The 18406-nt window shown below is 37.2% G+C and overlaps 1 protein-coding gene across 1 annotated transcript in view; it reads left to right on the forward strand.

Moving 5' to 3' along the window:
- Nucleotides 1-18406, forward strand: part of CACNA1B (calcium voltage-gated channel subunit alpha1 B) — a 3578581-nt gene that overhangs the window by 627589 nt on the left and 2932586 nt on the right. The gene's annotated exons all lie outside the window — the stretch shown is intronic.

Here is an 18406-nt window from a genome sequence, read left to right on the forward strand (position 1 = left end):
CTTTGGTGCTAGAAGAGCAGATGGCAATGGGTTCTGTTCCCACTCAAGGTAAATGAATTAATTTTCAAGTTGCTGACACTGCAGAATAGCAGTAGGCGGTGCTGTACTCCTTAGTGCGCCATCCTTTGCATGAGACTTCAAACCAAGGTTCACGTGCTTGAGTTGGTGGTAGGTCAGGTGAATAAAAAAGAGTAGGAGAAATTTCACTGTACCCCGGCCAAATTTCTCCTAATAGCATAACTATTTCCGAACTTCCCTGAAAAGAGGCCACTACCCCAGTAGGGACTAAGCAGTCAACAAAGAATAAATAAAATTAGAAAATAAAACAAATTACTATATGTATGCTTTCAAAAATACACCTGAAAGGAAAATTAAACTTTTATATGGGGGAAAATTTCATTTATGAATGGACAAAAGACATTATATTGCTAAAAATAATGATTTCTTCTTGCAGTCCCCTGAACTGTGGAAATGCAAGTGTGAATGCAGGCTTAGACATCAAATCCAAGATGATGTTACCTTTACCATTTCTTCTGCTTTGAAGTACACCACTTCTATATATACAAGTAACAGAGTTGAAGGATTGGAGTTGCAAGCTGTAGTGGGGAGCACACCGTGCAAAAATGCTGTAAAAAAAAAAAAAAAAAAAAAGTCTTAAAAATCTGTTCTAGAACTGTTTGATAGGGAGCTGTTAAGGGCATGTTTTTATTTGTATTTTCTGGATGAGTGCATCTTTTTTATATTTGTAAGAAGTTTGACAAAGAAGAGTATTAATTGATTTATTTATTTTTTTTATTTTATATTTGTTAACTGGGGTGTAGCTATGAGGGGGACGCAGATAGCATTCTCACCTCATAGCAACAGGTTCCCTGGTTTGATTCTCGACTGGGTGCATTCTGTGCAGAATCTGCATGTCCTCCCTTTGTTCATGTGGGTTTTTGCCAGGTGCTCCATTTTCCTCCCACATTCCAAAGACAATGCAGTAGGTGGATTAGACACCCTAAATTGGCCATAGATGTGTGCATGCGTGCGTGCGTGTGTGTGTGTAAGAAATACTGTGGCAGGGCTAGCCACCCGGCTGTGTAAACCTTGGTTCTAGATGATTGGCACTGTTTACAGTGACTTCCTGACCTCATGTGTAAAAATGAGGAAAAAGGGGTTGTGGATGGATGGAACTGGGGTGTAGCTCCAAACTCCTCCTGGGAACACTAGTTTAAGGGTCTTGTTCAGAGCCACACAGGCAATTTGAGGCTGAGGGAATCAAACTGAGAATACAAGAGCATCATGCAGAGCATGCTGAGAGATCTGATGGAGTCAAACCCATTAGTTCTGTCAAAGGTTTTTGGATTTTTCACAGTTCCACATTTAATGCAGTAAATTTCCTTCTTTACCACTGTTGTACACAATGCAGAGAGAGATTTGGAAAGACCTCTATTGTTGTTGTGTCTTTCGGCTTTTCCCGGTTAGAGGTCGCCACAGCGGAACTTCGGTCTGCTGATGATTGTCAGTAAATTTTTACGTGCCAAGTTGCCAGCCCTCATGCACAACCTTCAACGAAGGTATGCCCATTCACGCGTCTCCACACAGAAGACGCTCTAGCTGAGAATCGAACAGGACGTCTTGCTGTGAGGCGACAACGCTACCGCAGCACCACCACTGTACTGTAGCCTTTTTGTCCTCAGCTTTAGGTAATTATCTTAAATTCATTTTGTGCCATGAAAGAATATTTTAACAGATTTTAAATAAATTTTAAGTCACGAAGGAATATTTTAATAGAATTTATTGAAAAAAGTACCTAATTTAGGCAAAAATGTTTTTCATATCAAATAAACTTGATTTTTCCCAACTTCTCTTTAGCGTTGAATCGCAATTAAACATCAAACCTATATATATATATATATATATAGGTGCAATATTTTTAGTTTTCGGAGAGATGTTTTTAATTTTGCTTTAATTGCAGTAATTTAATAGAAAATTATTTTTAGAGGGGGCTTGCTCCAAAGTCTTCCATCTTTGGATTGGACATAACAGCAGCCATTGTAAAGAAGTCTTTCTGGTGCAAATGTGTAGTTTCCTGTAAATCAGTAGGGGGTTAAAATGCTATAATATACAAAAAATGATGGGTGACATCAGTGAAGGGCCTCTCATGCTACATTGATTCTTCTCAGCTTTGCTTCCCTTAAATTACATCATAGCCAGGAAAGAGCATTTCCTGTTTTACTTGCTAGTCTTCAATTTTTTGTTTGGATCATGGATTTGTGCATATGTCTGCCTCACTGGTATATTTTAGAATTTCTCTAACCCTGTCAGTGGTATGAAAATCTCTTGAGGGGTATGTAGGGGATTTTGCACAAAGTACAAGACTGATGTTAAATCTGAAATTTCCACACATGCAAACTTATTCATTATTGACACTAAATCCGTAGATGATATTGTTTTTTAACGTGGGAACATCCTATAATTTTCCATCATGTTCAGTTTTGTTGCTATTTTGGGATTAAAACAACACGTTGCCATTGCCTTAGTTAATCCAAGTCTATCAGTTAGTTGTAGTTTGATTTTGTTTTTTACATTTGTCTTTTCATTTTCATATGTTTTGGAAATTCATTTTTGCTACCGGGGCAGGTGGGCTGGTCCAAAGACCATTTTCAGCCACAACCAGAGCCACAGAATCAAAAACAACACTGGTTCCGTGAAGATGACAGTGTTGCAGTACAAGACATATAGTGGCATAAAGAGTTAAATACACATCACATACATTGTGTGTTCATATATGTAATATTTACCATTAGAAAAACTGTACTTAGAAAAGGATCATATATGTTGCATAATGCATTGCAGAGGACTTGCTATAGGTTCATAGTTTGGCGGCATGCTAGCCTGGATCATTGTAACATTTGCATTTGCAGTTGAGGTGAGTTTTTTTTTTCTTTTTTTTTTAGCAACTTGCAAAAATATCCTGCTTGTTTTTTTGTGAGAAGGTATGATGATTTTTCATCTTCATGTTGCTAGAATTTTAACTGATACTCATGTGAATGCCACTGAATACCTTTACATTCACTTACTGTATAAACATTTACCTTTTTAATTTTACACAGCTGAAAGAGACTATTTAGTAAATCCACTAATTGGCCATTTTAAGTAGTCACAACACAGATGCAGTACTTATACGAATGTATACGCAGCAGTATGAACATTTTATTTTATTTGATGTATTCATTGTTGTCTTTCGGCTTTTCCCGGTTAGGGATAGCCACAGCGCAACTCTGGTCCGCTAATGATTGGCAGTTGATTTTTACGTGATTATTTTCCATAAATTCACTTTCATTCATTCCAATATGTAATCATTAAATTGAACCATTTTAATGCAGAATTTCCTGTATATTATTATTAACCAGATTATACTTTTATGAAAATTGCCTAATGCTCTTCAGTTTTTTGTTATGGTTCTTATATTTAAGTTCCTATCACTCCAGTACCAAGTCCTCAAAATGGTATACCATGATTTGTAGTACACGCAAGTTCACTTTGGATTGGTCATTGCAATACTTTTATTAATGCATTTATTTAGTTTCAGGTTTATGATTACTGGCTTGTAAAAATCTGTACACATGATTTGAAAACAATATTGTATTGCTTTTTTTTTACTCATTAGCCATAAAACGGAAGTTCATATATTGCCAATCACTCTGGGAATGCATGTAAATGACGCTACATGAAATCTAAACTGGTTCCAGTCCAAGTGAATTTTATAGTGCCAGATGACCTATCCTGTAATCAAAGGAGTTTGAAACACACTTCACTGAGGTGCATGGATTTCACCCCTGCAAGACTGAAGCATAACAAATCCATGTTCTTCAACAAAAAATAATAAGCTGCTGGGCAACGCAATGAAGCAGGACTGATTTACTGTGGAAGAGTTTGCCAGTTAATAAATATTTTATTTAGGAGAAATGAAAAGCTAAAGATTCAATACATTAGAGCATGTTTTACCAAAAATATCAATTTATAGTTCATAAAAATGTCAACATACTCCATCTGTTATATTTGCTTTTGGTGGCGTTCTTTTACAGTATACCATTATTTAGTTTTTCCTTAATCAAAAATTGCCGTGTCTTTCCAGACTAGCCTAGTGAAATGCATGACACAGTTTGCCTTATTGCAACTGACTATCACAGACCACTCTTGTGCCTTTCATTTGAAAATAACTTATTAAACATTAAATGATAAAATTACTTAGCTTACAGAATTGTATGCGATTTTGCTATCTCTTATAAAGTTTAATCCAGTTTGTAAGGAAAGGACTGCCATCTCCTTTAACCCCTCCCAAATAATCTAACCGATTTGAAACCACTGCTCTCAAACACTTTTGCACAGGGTCATAAAGGGGCAGTGGCCCAAAAGTAGAGTAGCATCATACGTATTCCAACATATTTTTCTGTGAGGACTTCAGTTTACACTTTTTTTTCTTTTTTTGTTACTGTTGGTTATTTAAAGATAATTTTTTGCGTAAGATTGACAGAATATTCATAAAATATAAATACAGCACATAAAAATCACAAATTATTTATAAAATCAATTTCAAATATTAAGATGAAAAAAATATTTGCATAGTAAAAAAAAACACAAGTGTTAAAAGTGTCAATTGCTCAACATTATGCACATTCATCTTTGGTGCTAGAAGAGCAGATGGCAATGGGTTCTGTTCCCACTCAAGGTAAATGAATTAATTTTCAAGTTGCTGACACTGCAGAATAGCAGTAGGCGGTGCTGTACTCCTTAGTGCGCCATCCTTTGCATGAGACTTCAAACCAAGGTTCACGTGCTTGAGTTGGTGGTAGGTCAGGTGAATAAAAAGAGTAGGGGAAATTTCACTGTACCCCGGCCAAATTTCTCCTAATAGCATAACTATTTCCGAACTTCCCTAAAAAGAGGCCACTACCCTAGTAGGGACTAAGCAGTCAACAAAGAATAAATAAAATTAGAAAATAAAACAAATTACTTATATGTATGCTTTCAAAAATACACCTGAAAGGAAAATTAAACTTTTATATGGGGGAAAATTTCAATTATGAATGGACAAAAGACATTATATTGCTAAAAATAATGATTTCTTCTTGCAGTCCCCTGAACTGTGGAAATGCAAGTGTGACTGCAGGCTTAAACATCAAATCCAAGATGGTGTTACCTTTACCATTTCTTCTGCTTTGATGTACACCACTTCTATATATACAAGTAACAGAGCTGAAGGGTTGGAGTTGCAAGCTGTAGTGGGGAGCACACCCTGCAAAAATGCTGTTAAAAAAAAAAAAAAAAAAAAAAAAAAAAAAGTCTTAAAAATCACTGTTCTAGAACTGTCTGATAGGAAGCTCTTAAGGGCATGTTTGGATTTGTATTTTCTGGATGAGTGCATCTTTTTTATATTTGTAAGAAGTTTGACAAAGAAGAGTATTAATTGATTTATTTATTTTTTTTAATTTATATTTGTTAACTGGGGTGTAGCTATGAGGGGGACGCATATAGCATTCTCACCTCATAGCAACAGGTTCCCTGGTTTGATTCTTGACTGGGTGCATTCTGTGCAGAATCTGCATGTCCTCCCTTTGTTCATGTGGGTTTTTGCCAGGTGCTCCATTTTCCTCCCACATTCCAAAGACAATGCAGTAGGTGGATTAGACACCCTAAATTGGCCATAGATGTGTGTGTGTGTGTAAGAAATACGGTGGCAGGGCTAGCCACCCGGCTGTGTAAACCTTGGTTCTAGATGATTGGCACTGTTTACAGTGACTTCCTGACCTCGTGTGCAAAAATGAGGAAAAAGGGGCTGTGGATGGATGGGACTGGGGTGTAGCTCCAAACTCATCCTGGGAACACTAGTTTAAGGGTCTTGTTCAGAGCCACACAGTTAGGCAATTTGAGGCTGAGGGAATCAAACTGTGAATACAAGAGCATCATGCAGAGCATGCTGAGAGATCTGATGGAGTCAAACCCATTAGTTCTGTCAAAGGTTTTTGGATTTTTCACAGTTCCACATTTAATACAGTAAATTTCCTTCTTTACCACTGTTGTACACAATGCAGAGAGAGATTTGGAAAGACCTCTGTTTTTGTTGTGTCTTTCGGCTTTTCCCGGTTAGAGGTCGCCATAAAAATGTCAACATACTCCATCTGTTATATTTGCTTTTGATGGCGTTCTTTTACAGTATACCATTACTTAGTTTTTCCTTAATCAAAAATTGCCGGGTTCTTAACATATTGAAGGCTAGATTGCCATTTTTCTGTGTTAGTACTAGTATGACAGTATATATATAAAACCTTGATATTTTTGCAGTATTGCAAATCACTATCATTAAACAAAATTAGATTTCTCTTGTGGCTATTATGTTGGGAATAAAACGGAGAAGAACAGAGTTAAAATTAGATTTCTTGAAATTCTGGTTTGACGGGTCTTCCTTATTATCATTTCTAAACAATTTTAAATATGTAAGAAATATATCGGTCACCAGCTAAAACATTTTATATTAAATATGTTGGTGTTTCAGCTGCTAACATATTTATTGTATCTCTGATGTTAGCCAGAATCGGGTCTGTATTATATTTTTGAAAGTTTCAAACATCGAACACCATATGGTCAACACCATACGAGTGGTTTGAAATTTTGAAAATATAATAAAAAAAAAATATAAAAAACTATAGTTACCTAAATGCTGCAGGCAGGGTGGCAACGCCCCCTGTACCCCCCATGTGGGGGGCTCAGCTCCCCACACCCCCTCTACTTAAATATTCCTACTCCGAGATCACACTGCACTGAAGTAAAGGGAAAATATTCCCTACAGCGGTTTCCATGTTACGTGTGCGATGTTTCGACCAATTGGGTTCGCTCAATACGTGTTCGCCATTTACAATTTTCGATCATGCGATAGGAACCCGCCAGAATCATACCTCTCAACCTCTGGACAGTGCCATAAATAAAAGTGGGACAAAGGTCCAAAAATAGGGACATTTTTTAAATATTGCTCTTACAAACTTAGAATGCTGATAGAATAACATGTTTTGTATTGGCATGAATTTTCTGAAGGGTATGAAGTCTGAAACTCAACTGTCTGTCATTTTCTGACTTCAGTCTTTGATGATTTGCTACTAATTAGCCAGAAAAGAACAATTTTTTGAAAAATAGGAGAAACAAATGTGGCAAAAATTTGGACATTCTGCGAAAATCTGTACAGTTAACTGAGAGGTATGGCCAGAATTGCTCTTTCCAGCATCCACAATGTGCCCAGTAATTATTCCATTTTTATTTCTGAGATGGGCATTTACTCACCTTTGATTCTGAGCTGGATAAAAGAAGGTATGCCAGAATGAATAATTTGATGAACATGGCTGACCTATACGTGTGTATACATCAGTTTGTCGGTAAGCACATGTATAGGACAGCCATATTCATTAATGTATTCATTCTGTCATATTCTTTTATCCAGCTCAGTTTCAAAGGTGAGTAAATGTCCACCTCAGAAATCAGTAGGCAAATGGCAGAGAAACAACTCCTGTCCATGAGGCCAGTCTACACAGGATGCTCACTTGTAGCGTGCATATATCTGGGCATTAAATGAATTGACTTTAAGATGTGGGAAGAATCTGGAACAATGTACCCAAATGGATTATGACTCAGAGTGGGCATGTAGGCCCTGCAGAAGGTATCCCAGCAGGTAGCTGTGGTACTTTTCTGTAAGAAGATTCTGCAGTCAGATTCCTGATTCTTTTTGAAGTTATGGGCTGGAGGAATGCATCACAATGAGGTATATTTTAAAGACACTCTTTTAAAAAGTGACTTTAAAGTTAACTAGGTACAGCCTAGTATAGCTGTCTGTGTGATATAAAGCAGCACTGATTTATGGTATGTAGTCACATTTTTCCTTGAATATGTTTGCACTGAATACCGGAAAATACTATTTTCATGGTCCACAGTTCACATGAATTGGATTTTTTTCTTTACCCCACAAACAGTTGTAAAATATTGCTTAGCATTTTATAAATAGACAACTGGTTTTGCATAAGTTAGCATTGCTCAAAAAGAGTTTGTAGCTAGGTCATTTGGTAGCTTGGCCGATGCCCCCAACTCCCACTCCCCCTCAACAAAAGTTGAGAATAAAAGCCTTCATATTAAACTCTTCAGAAGTCTCCTGTTTAATCTGTTCATACCCTGTGGTCACCTGTGGTCACTTTCTTCCATAAAATACAACTGTTTCCTCTCTGTTGTATTGTTTGAATGAAAAGTGTATGACTTTAAATAGAGAGCTACTTTGCTTCAAACAGAAATCCATGTATGGACCACCACTGATAGCTATTATGTACGATTCTAGCCATCGCACTATTGGCAATTATTCGAATTAAGCCACCTTAACTGGTTACACTATACTGTAAGCAACTTTAACTGGTTACAGTATATTGTAAGCCACCTTAACTGGTTACACTTGTATACTTGTTGACCAGGGTAGAGCACTGATCTTATTGGGCCATTTTCAGACTTAACCTTGTATTACAATCACAAGTACCAATTAAGCAAAACACAGTATTAGTTACATTATAAGGAATTTACAGTGTGCCAATACAATAAGCCAGTTATTGCACAGTATAATTGCTTTTAAGTCTAAACAAATATTAGTGGTTGCATTAGCATATGAAGGCAGAGTACGAGATTGTAAAGAGATGTGACATTTGGAAGGAAGGTTGGAGAGGGTTGGGAGGTGAAGGTATTAATAGTAGCACTGTATTTTTGTTAGGGGAGTAGAGGTAGAAAGGTGGGGAGTAAAAGAGACCGTGATTAACATTATGTTGGTGCATAGGCAGTGCATACAGGATAGCCCTCTTCCCCCTTCTTGGTTTGGCTCTGGCTCAGAGCATGATTGTATTTCAATGTATTCCTTTATGCATATTCAAGCAAAGCAGACTGTAGTGAATTAAGGTTTGGGGCGAGTTCCAGGGGCATATATATAGGATGTATCTGTAGTTACTGACTCAGGCAGGGTCTTCCTCTTTTAATTTCTCCAAGTTTTTTGGATTTCTAATACCACAAAGGGAATGGACCCCATTCCTAAGTCAAAGTATGATTAAAGTTCATGAAATTAGTATTAAGTGTTTGATGTTAGCCAGAAGTGCTCTTTTCAGCACCCACAATGTGCCCAGTAGTGACTCCTGCAGTTTGTATGGAGTTGCATGTATCGGTAACGTATCCAAGTATGATTGTAAATTCTTTTTAATAAGCTCCGTTGCTCCTACTGCTAGTGGAACTGTCTGGGTTTCTTTCTTCCACATTGCCCTCATTTCTGCTTACAAATCCTGGTATGTTATGATTTTGTGTCTCTGTATGTAAGACACTGTAGTCATTGGGTTTAGCAATACCAGTGATCAATGCTACTTTTGCCTTCTTTTCATGGACTACTATATCTGTTTTGTTGCGTCTGTTTTTTTGAACCGTTGGTAATGAATGATCCGAAGGGGCGGCCACAGTGGTGCAACAGCATTGCAACCTCACAGCAAGAGGTTCTCCGGTTCAATTCACGGCTGGGGTGCCTTCTGTGCGGAGTCTGCATATCCCCCCTGTGGTCGCCTGAGTTTCCTCTGGGTGCTCCAGTTTCCTCCCACAACCCAAAGACATGCAGTAGGTGGATTGGACACTCTAAATTGGCCCTAGGTGTGAGTGTGTGCATGTGTGCCCCTTCTGTGGAAGGTTGGGTGCCAGGCTGGCAACTCGACACTGTAAAACTCCTCTGCCAATCATGAGCGGACAGATGATCCACTCTGTTGACCCCTAACCAGGAAAAGCCAAAAGAAGACGAAGGTAATAGATGATCCGATGTGATATAAACTTCATTTTCTTTTATGTTTTGTGGTTCATGTTTCCAGTGTTTTTCAGCTCCTTCAGTATTAGTGCTTGCACAATCCCCAGTGCAACAGTCTTGCCACATTATTATGGTAACAGTGTCTTTTCGTATGGAGTGGTTTTCTGCAGTAATCTGGTTAGCAGCTGAAGCGTTAATGGTGACTACGTCACTTTTCTCTTGTACAGGGTAACCATTGTGTAGTTGTCGACACATTTATATTCGTTCCTATTCCACTCTCCTTAACGTTCTGTCTTTCTTGGTGTTGGGTAGGTGTGGGAAATGAATTACTGTGGGTAAGAGGTGTCGTAATGTTCATACTACCTTTACGGCCCCTCCTTTCCGTTTCAGCCAATCTCTTTCCATTATGACCAGAGAGCTTGATATCATTTGCTCTCGGCCATACAAAGATGTTGCCATTTGAAAAATCTTCAAAATCTCTTTGCAGTTTACCCTTAAATAATAATGTCCAACATCATGTTTTAAATTCTACAGGGACAACCACCTGTGGACTCTGCAAAGCCTGTGCTTATATAAACAAAGACATACACTTTAGACATCCTGTCACAAACAAAATGTTCCTTTTTAAAGGGAAAGCCACCTGTCGTACTACAAATATTGTATACTTAGCTGAATGTTGCCAATGCCCATGTTTTTATGTCGGGAAGACAAACAATATGTTTAAGATCAGGATTCTCCAGCACCTTTCAAGCATCAGAAATGGTGATGAAAGGAATGCTTTATGTAGACATGTAAATGAATTTCCAACACATACTTTTAAATTTCGGGCTATTGTCAATGTTAGACTTAACAGCAGGGGGGGTGACATAAAGCTTCAGACTGAATTAGTGGAAACCAAATGGATTGTTGATTTAATGGCCAATAGGAAGCCAGGATTAAATGAAGTGATACCCATTAAGCCTATTTTACAAAATAGGCGCGTTTTCCATTGAATGCTATTGGTTGTACTTTTTCATAAAATGTTTGTATCAATGTCTGTTTAAACATCTGATGAAGGGTTATCCCGAAAGCGCTCATCCTGTATTTTAGCAATAAAGTTTTAATTATTATAGCAGTGTTCGACCTCGCTTTTATCCAGGATTCCACAATATTGACTGTGTTGGAGTTGGCATTGTTTCATGTTCCTTCTCTTGCATTGCAACTTCAACTGAACATTTGTACTGGGTTCCTGTGAAAGGTTTCAAAGCATCTTCATGCGGCAACTGATGAGATGTTTCCTGCTCCACTGGTTACAGCTTAATTTGGGGATCCATTGCTCTATCCTGCTGTGATGTTATTTGAGTTAGATTTTATACACCAAATCCTTCACTTCACAGGTAATCCATAACCCCAGTTCCTATTTCTTTAACTTCTCCAATACTAATCTTCTTTTCCTCCATTTTCTTGTTTTTTGTGTTGTGAAATATTCCATGTCTAGTTGCCTTTGCCTGTATTTCTCTGCAAATATGTTTGGTGCTGTTCTTAATGTATTGAATATTTTTGTTTCTCCTTTGCATAAATATTGCACCATATTAAATTTCTTTTTCTTTCCCATGTCCATATTTCTTCTTGAGATGTCTCTTGCTCCTCCTGTTTTTCCTTCCTCAGGGTTTCAATGTGATTTTCCTGCTGGAAATGCAGATGTTTGACTGAGTCATGTCAAGCACTGATGAAGTGAAAACCAATACTTATGTATGATACCATTGCTGAAGCAGAATCTGAATTACAGTGATCTCGGAAATGATTCTATTAGTTTGCATCATGGCAGTGGGGAAGTGCTTAGAAAACAAAGATTAGTAATATATAGTGAGGAAGTGTGTAAATGGGCGTGCCTTCGTTGAAGGTTAGGTGTCGAGCTGGCACCTCGGCGTTTCATAAAAATCTACTGCCAATCATTAGTGGACCGGAGTTCCACTGTGGTGATCCTTTACTGGGAAAAAGCCAAAAGACAAACAACAACAACTTTGTTTTAGGAAAGCAGTACTATTAGGGATGTCCTATGAGATCTGAGCAGGGAAAAATGTTATAAACAACTGACCCATAATCAGGTTTTGCCTTTAAAAGTGAAATAAACCATTTTTGGTTCCCATTTTATCATCTCATTTTTCGCAGGTGTTAAATTGTTCATTTGACATATATACTGATATTGCCATTATTTTTCCTTCGAGTCATTTATCTTTGTTGGTTACAGGTTGAAAAATGTCCACTGCAAAACATAAAAAGCACTTAAAAGAAAAAAATGTAACAGGTTTAACGATATCTGTGCAAGTTCGTTTAAAAGAAAAAAAAATGCATGTTTTGTCAGAACATAGAATTTAGTTGTCAGTGTAAAATGCTTTGTTTGCATAAGCTTGTCCATCCTACTGTAGTCACATGACACACTATGGCCAATGAATGTCCCCACTGTACTTTGGTTTGTTTCTCAGTTTTGTTTGGACCCAAGCCCTGAATGAACCTAGGAAGGAACATGCCATTAAATGTGTGTGCATATATAGTATTTCTGCAGTGCACTGTATAGTTAATCACAGTGGACAGTAAGTATGCCATGATAATGGCTGAGAATGCTATTGATGAATTATTTCACTGCCCCACTTAACAGATAAATAGAAATGCTTAGTACTGTTAGGCTGCAGTGCATGTGTCCTTCATAAGTTTGACACCATTACCTTTGGCTTGTAGAAAATAGTAAAACTGGATGTTTTTAAACTTTAATTGTCATAGAGAAAATATCTCATTTTTCTTTCCATTGTAAATCCCTGAATGGAAAGTTCTGTTTGCAGGACTGGCCTTTGGTCAACTGGTGCCCTAGGCAAGCTGTCTCCACAGCTCCTCCCCAACACCACTCTGTGCCCCCATCCTGGTCTACCTACACTATCCAGATTACTGGAAAATTGCCCTGCTAGAGCAGCACCCTACGCAGCCTCCTAGTTGGCTTATACCCAAGGCCAGCTATGTCTGTCTGTTTATCCCAGACAGTGAATACACACACAGCCTGAAGCAGCATGAATGGGACATAAATGGAAAACAGTACCCTTTTTTTAAAAAAATTCTAGCTGGTGATCTCGGACGACAGCCCAACACCCTGGACTTAATCTACTCCTGTCCCCTAAAAGAGAATCTTGTCATCACCCTAACTACAGTTTACATTACACTTTACTGCGGGTTTGCACTTTATAGCAGGCCTTCTGCCTACAAGCTTCTACTGAATCTCTTCCACATTCAACCATAGGCATTTGATAACACTGTACTTTTAGGGTATCTATGCGACATTTAATATTTTGCTTAAGACTCCAATCTATTTTTCAATTTTAATTAACTTATTGTGGATTATAATCACTATCAACTTCCCAGGAAATTAAGAAAAAAAAAAGGGTTTGAGGAAGTTGCCAGCAAATTCCCTTGTATATCCACTGGTAGAATAACTTTTAACAAAATGAAATGTCTGAGAGAAACTTCTATGAAATAACAGAATAAAATGTGCTTGCAGAGTTTTGTATTATCCATACATATAACACTAAATCAAAGTTCACTTGAATTTGAAAAAAAAAACTGAAGTAAGATTTTAATTAATCTTGTACATGGAAAATTTTCAAGAAAAGGGAATCTCCTGCAGCTATGAAAAGGTATGCAGCTTCATCTGTACTTAAATTCTTACTCAGTCTGTAATCCCCAAATATGTAATAATAATTGAATACAATAACCCATACAATATATAATAAAAATTAAACTAACAGATTACTAATAAAGCTACTTAGTTGATGAAATTTCTTATCCATAACTGCAGCAACAGAAAGGGGGTGATATTTAGCATAAATCTGATTATGTAATTAAAAAAAAAGTATTTAGCTATATTAAAGTCTTGGTTTGCTTTAATACCTAATACCAGATATTCTAAATGCAGTATTCTGTTTTGAAATATATCTTTTCAGTTACCGCACAGAAAATTCTGGTTTGAACTGAAGACCGTAACAATTGCAAAAAACATATTCCTTCTAAAAAGTGAGTGGAGGATTTAGTGAGTAATCTTTAACTGGAGCTTAGCAGGCCACGTCATGCTGACAACCTAATTGACAGAGTTAATTTTCCTTTAAAAGGATTGATTTGTTTTACAGATTTTATGCTGCAAAAGGCCATACTGGTCACACAAACTAAAAAGTATGATGTGGAGTAAAATCAAACTACATTACTTGAGAATATTTCATTTAGCAATAAGTATATTATACATTCAAAGTATAGCGATAATTTAATAAGCATATATAATATGGTTATCTTACATATCAGTCAGCAGATGTTTTGAAATAATTTTTCTGCAAGTTAAATATAATTCATTCTTTTGAGCTTGGTTTCTCATACACATTTGTCAAAAGTTTGCAGCGATTTGATTTCATCTGCATACAACTTAGAGATGGTTTTAGCTGCAGATGTAATAATTGAAGTGAGCTGTTTTTTCGAAGAATCGTACACACAGCATTACAGCTCATCTCTGATGTGATCAGTTACATAATGAAATCTTTCTCAACTTATCTGCTTATTGCTGTTCAATGCTGTTGTGGAGTTGGAGTCTATCCTAGTGCTTAGTGAGCACAAAGCAGAGATATTTGTCCCAGGTAGAATGCCAGTCTTTTACAAGTAAACTTCATCTGAAATATATTTTACTAAAGCCTTTGATGACTGACATGCAGAAAAATCAGAGGTTTCACCATTTTTCTAGTATGTTTGTGGCATGGAGAAAGTTGCATGGAAGAGAGGTAGGGATAAATGCCACCAAATAGTGACCACCTGGATTGGGGGCTTAATCCCAGTAAAACATTTTCTTTATGACATATGGTTGTTTTGTGATGCAATGAAATATGGAGGATTCCTTGTCATGAAGGCATATGCAAATTGTCCAATGTAAATGCCTTATATAGGTCATAATCATGTAAGTGAACTGATCTTTTAGGGAAACATTTGCAAGTTGCTACACAATAGCCTAGATAAAAGCAACCGTTTAGTCAGCCAGTATATTTTGGGGAGATGGGAGAGAAAACCTACGCAGACATGAAGAAAGAATGCAGACTACGCACAGGAGAGTAACCAGAGTCCAGGAATTAACTAAAATTTTGGAAGTTTGGCAGAAACCATAAGTTTGCTAATGCTATCATAACTAGCCACAACAATTACTACTAGCATTAAAATTATAGTGAGTAGTGGTATGATTTCTAGATGGGATTGCAATTATGGCCTTTATCTAAAATAACACGACGCTGTATAAGCTGATTGTATGGCTGCCATTAATTGGTGACATTTTTGTGTCGAAGTTTCTGATTGGGGAGAAATATAATGTGTTCATTTGGATTTTGTAGCACTGGCAGAGTTGCCTATCACCCATTCTGCTCTGTGGTTTGTAGCATATATATCTGCTCTCAACACACGTGTATATGGGAGGCTGGTGTGTTTACAGGTACTGAAGCCCCCCTTGCTTGATGCTTAGACTAGACAGGGACACGTGGTGCATGCACTTTTTAAAACAAGTGGTTAAAATACATTTCTAAGAAGAAAATTATTGAGAGCAGAGTGGTACGTTGTCCTGTAACAGCTCACTTATTCTTGGTTCATAGGGGTACAGAACCCATTCTTTAGGTCTTTACCCCATTGTACAACACAGACTCGAATGTCCCTCAGGCATAGACTCCTACATCAACCCAGGAATCTAATTTCTTTTTTAAAGACTGTTGGTATACGTGACTTCCTAATATATAAAGGAGGACAGTTCCCAAGACAGAGAATTGTGATATATACATACCTTGTACAAATGTATTCTCCATAGTGAAATTTCAAATGGAAACCCAATATTTTTATTGTTTTTGGGGAAGTATGTAACTGTAATTCCATGGTTGCTTTTAAAATCAATCACTTAAAGGCCCAATAGGTCAGACATTATCTTGCCCTTACATAATGGCAGCATATATTGTACAATTTTAAATACTGATCTGTAGATATTTAATTTAGTTCTCTGCAATCAGGAATCTGTTTGTTAAATTTTCTTTGTACCAGTTTTGGTAGCTATGAGTCACTTATCTTCTAGCAGCAGTTATATTCCAATATATTATCTTTTAGTGACTGGGAAGGCTAATAGTATATCCCAAAGGGGAGCTTCTAAATATTAAGTCAAGCATCCCCATTGCTTTACAATATACTAATGTATTATTTTCTTTGAAGTTAACATTACTGATAAGCTACACACCAAGATCCCTTATTTAGTTCATCACTCCAAGTGGAAACTTTTATTTGTAACTCCTGAGTACATCTGCTCATGCAGATAACTTACTGTCTCTGAGAGTCATGCTCATGACCCAGGGTGTATGAGATTACAGTAGGTTATTCTGAGAAGCAGCACCATGCTTGGAGAACACAGCAAAAGTCTTATCAGTGCATTTTAGAGCCACCAATTTTGAGATGTAGGGGGGAAAAAGACAAGACTGAACAGTGGGTCTTAGGATGGCTCCCTTGAGGAACCCCTCGATCCATTCTAACCCAATTTGGATTATTATATAATAATGTTTGTATAATACCATTGGGTTAGACACACTGTAATCCATTTTGTTATAAAAGTGTTGCCATTCACTGTTATTAGGTTGTTAATGATGATACCATGTGGGTAATGTGTTAAACGCTTTTGCTAGGTCTAAGTATATCACTACAGATTATTATTCCTTTCACATATTGTCTGATAAAAATCCACTACGAATGTCCACATGGATCTACTCTGAGACAAGTCATGTTGAGCAGTGTCTTTTGCTAAGGAGTCATTTTTGGAGGCCATCAACAAGTTGAAGGCACATGTAAACCTGAATACAGAATGACCTTGATCATTCTGCCCAATAGTTGAAATCAGATGAAGCTCAAAAGTAAGCTGTAACAAAATATCGAAACAGGCTAAAAACTTCAGGTATCTGGCAGATGTGGTTGAGGAGAAGGAGTTCTAAAAGAGGAGATCAAAGCTATTACTAGAGGTACTGCAATCAATTGGAACAAACTGTCAGTGGTGGTGTGTGCCAGAAGAATGCCAAACAACCTGAAAAATCAGACTTACAAAATAGTGTGATCAGTGCTTCAATATGACACAGCAACCCAAGTAGTGAAAGTAGAACAGCTGAAGAAGCTTGAGGTGTGTGGATGAAGTGCCTGAGGTGAACGATGCAGACTCTGGGATAGATGAAATTAGAGTGGAAGAAAAAGTCAGTCCAGTTGAAGAGAGGGTCAGAAATAATAGATTATGGTGGGGTTTCCACCTGCTTCACTTTACACAGGACAGTTCCTCTTTTGGTGCTTGCATCCTTTGAAAAAAGCATGAAAGGGGCAATTTTCCTGATGTTATAAGACAAAAATATTGCATAGGTTACATGTAATAGTTGCATAAAACAATTATTTTGATTCTGAAACTCTGTTATATGAAACAATAAAAACTATTCCAATTGTTTGAGAGATTTTATTTTGGCAAAACATGGAAGCTCAGGCCTTTGCTATGGATGTTACTATATATTTTTTCCTGCAAAATCTCACATTTCTGTAAATCATGTTGAACTTAGTACATTTGAAAATGGTAGCATATCTAGATTATAGTGGTTCAATCACATATGCAAGAAGCCAGAATAATGTTTGGTAAAGCAGTTTTGGGAGAGACAGGAAGAAGTCAAGAGGAGCATGTCCAGCCAAGAGACTGGGTTTCATGACAAGAAGACCTGTGACAGTTTGGGCATGATTGTTGAAGGCAGAAGTTGTTCTGACTCATGAGATGTGGAAACAGATATGAGACACTTGACCTGATATAAAAGAGAGAAAAGAGGTCTGATGGTAATCCTTAACAAGCTTATCAAACATCTTTCAAAATACTTGCAAAGAACTTGAGAGAGTTAGCTGCAGACAGGGACAATCACTTCTTATGTGACATGGTAGTGGGTCCTAAAGGATTAGATAAGCCATGTAGGTGTATGAAGGTTGACTCCTGTTAATACCTGACACATATACACACAAGTACATCATTTTCTTATTGCACACAGTACTGAATTTCACCATATTGACAAAAAGATGAACACACACACACAAAATCACCACTATAAACTCCATTGCCCACATACACTAAACATTAAGCCTAAGCCCTATCTAAAACACACACACATTTAAGTCTCAAAACATGAATGTGTGTGCGTGCACACAACTGTATGGAAACACAAACTCACACTCACACACACACATATACACACACAGTAAAGAGATGACTAATGTATCCTAAAATGTAGAAAGCTGATGACGTAATTTAAACCAAAACAGTTTCCAGCTTCCTAAAACTAAGCACTATAAACATGTACATGCATACCGACACATCAACTACCCAAGCAAAATGTAATTTACATGGGGTTTTAGTTCTCTCAAAGTAGGATCTTCATCACACCCTGTATCCTAAATATATCTGTGCCACTCTAACACAATCACAACTGTGATAACTACTACAGTGTGCTACTGCAGTCAACAGAACCCATGATGACT

This window comes from Protopterus annectens, chromosome 16.part0, assembly GCF_019279795.1.
Source record: "Protopterus annectens isolate FY-2018-M chromosome 16.part0, PAN1.0, whole genome shotgun sequence".
NCBI classification, from domain to species: Eukaryota; Metazoa; Chordata; order Ceratodontiformes; family Protopteridae; genus Protopterus; species Protopterus annectens.